This window comes from Dicentrarchus labrax, unplaced genomic scaffold, assembly GCF_905237075.1.
Source record: "Dicentrarchus labrax unplaced genomic scaffold, dlabrax2021, whole genome shotgun sequence".
NCBI lineage: Eukaryota > Metazoa > Chordata > Actinopteri > Moronidae > Dicentrarchus > Dicentrarchus labrax.
Genome location: NW_026136716.1, coordinates 3,847,434 through 3,850,242, shown reverse-complemented (window position 1 = coordinate 3,850,242; position 2,809 = coordinate 3,847,434).

Genomic DNA, 2,809 nt, shown 5'->3' with positions numbered 1-2,809 from the left:
GGCAGCTCCCAGGGCCCTATAAGTTGACTAACCCCCGCACCCCCCCTCCCCGCCCATGGCCTCCAGCAAGGTGATGAACCGAGGCAGGTCCAGCATGCACAGACCCCCCTATTACCACCCCGCCTCCACCAGAGCTCGTCCTCATAGCCACCCATGTAACCTATCAGGGTGCCAGGGTCCTAATGGAGGCAGAAGGGCGTGAAGGAGAGAGTAAAGGAGTGATAGTCAATCCTGCTGATTGTTGATGGACCCAGGAGAGTGGCGACAAAAGGGGGCTGAGTTGACCCCATTAGTACCCACGTAGTGTGAAAATAAGTGTGGAAGTTTATGAAAATTCTCACTGTTTATGGAATTTCTGGAATTTTATAACGTTTTTTTTAGAGGAGCTCAAAATATAGGAATGTTATGTAATATCAGAACCGTTTACCGGTGTGTTAAATGGGGTTAGTAAGTTGTCTCATACATTTGTCAAGTGTAACTGGAATGGAAAACCAGAAAAAAGTAAAACTCCAACCAGAAGATGATGAAAAAGTTCAGAGAAACTCTATAACTTAAAAATAGGAAGTCATGGAAAAGTGATCGAGTTGTGTGTGTGTGTGTGTGTGTGAGAGAGAGAGAGTGAGGGGTCATATTGGCTTTAAGCTATTTCTGGCAGACTTTCCTCTGCAGTCGTTGTTGATTTTCCATGATTAGCCGGCAGCATGTAACCATTGACTGTCAGGGAACTTGACCATAGTCAGCCGACTTGGTGGGTATTAGTCCAAAAACAATTCATATAAATTGCTTGTTTTAGATCCTTTCCATTGTTCTTTAAGTCATTGAAAGGATCCGTAGTATCCTGACTATGTTGTTACCAATCAATATGGATCCTTGCATATAACTATAATCAGGAAATACAAGCATGGTTTCTGGGGTCCATAGCCCCAGCATTCAACTTTGGTGTGCCACAATGCACTATACTGGGCCTACTGTTTTTCTGTATGTACAACCTTTGGCATTAAACTTTGCTTCTACCCTCAGCGTAATTACTCCCACTCCTTTATCCCATCCAAAATTAAGTTATAGGTGTTGTTAAATTCCCAATCCCATTTTTTTAAAGGAATGTAGTGACATCTAGTGGTGCTGCTGCAGACTGCAACCAATCTGAATACAGCTCAACCTTCCAAGTGTCTCTATCTCCTGTCAGTGGGGGGCTGAAAGCTGATGACCACATGGCTGGTGTAATTTCTGTATTGATCAAGTTTGGACTAAATTGGTGATCCAAAATGTTTGACCATGACATTTTTACTTCTTTGTTGACCCTTCCCTACTTTGTTCTAAATTATATTTTGTTCTTAGTGTAGTGTAGTGTTGTCTTTGTTGGAATTTACTGGTTAATAATGTGGCTGTTGTAAAGCCTTTTGAGGCTGTAACTATGATTAAGGGTTGTTGAAATACATTTGACTCAGACTATAGAAAGTGATCATTCTTGTTTTGGGGCTGTCCTCTTCATGAGCACGATGCCAAGAACTAATACATAAAATATTGAAGCATTTTAGCCAGTCACTGCACCACAACTGATTTTTATCCTTACTTATTAACAGTAAAATATTTTATTTGTACCTCCCTTTCCTCCTTTAACCCTGTAAAGATTTCAAGAGCATTAACAAATGTTTTCAGCAGTACACTTACTTATATCAGTTGTTGAGTAGTTTTCCAGAATGATGATTGATTTTGCTCATTTTCCTTCTGCCCCATTGTTTAATCTAAGATTCAAACCCATAATGCTTTGGGCACATGCTTGATTCAATTCCATATTTAACAGATAAGTGATTGAATAAATGATTAAAAAGAGCAGACAGAGAAATAAAACAGGTAACAGACAAGATAAGACAGCTTACAAGTTTGTCTTTGGTTGAAAATGTCAGAAAGTTTAATCTTTACTATCTTCAGTGAATCTGTTCCTTCAATCTGTAAAATGACGATAATTATTTTGAAGCTGCCCTTTTACATTGGCCCTCTTATTTAATAATTGAATTTGAATTTTAGCAACTAACAACAAAACTCAACAGTAGCAAAAAGTATAGTCTGAAAAAAAGCTTTAGGGGTGCCAAGAAAAATATCCTAGAAACCTCAACTATGGGTCAGATTGTGCTAGAAAAGACGTTGTACGGCGTGTTGTCCAACCACATTGATAGACACTCGATCAAAGAGAGGATTGAGACATGATTAATTACCAGCACACATTTTTAGACTCACTCAGTTATATGCACGAACAATGGTGACATGCTGACAATGACGATGCTAAAATGCTCATGTTTAGCAGGTCTGGTGGTTACTATGGTTGCCATCTGAGTAAACATTTAAGAGGATCTATTGGCAGAAATGGAATATGATACTAGGTATGTTTTCATTAGTGTATTCGTACACCTGAATATTGGAATCGTTGTTTTCTTGTTACCTTAGACTGAAACATTTTTATCTACACGTGCCCCGGGCTGGCAAGTTTCTCAGCCACCGTAGTTTCTCCTACACACTCCACAGCCTCTTCTCATTCCCAGATACACAGTACAGCTGAGGCTGACGGGAATATCATTAGTTTTGCAGGTATTTGATGTTAAATGAAAGTATTTTGAAATAAAATGAATTAAATTTTGACCTGATGATGATAGCTAGAGCTAAGACAAGTGAAAAGATTACCAAAGTGGTTGGAAATAATCCTGTGAATGTTTTTAATTGCAATCCATGTAAAGGTTGTCAAGTTCATTAGGATTCATCCTCTGGGCACCACAAATGCCTGTCCAGTGTTTCATGGCAATCCATCCACTAA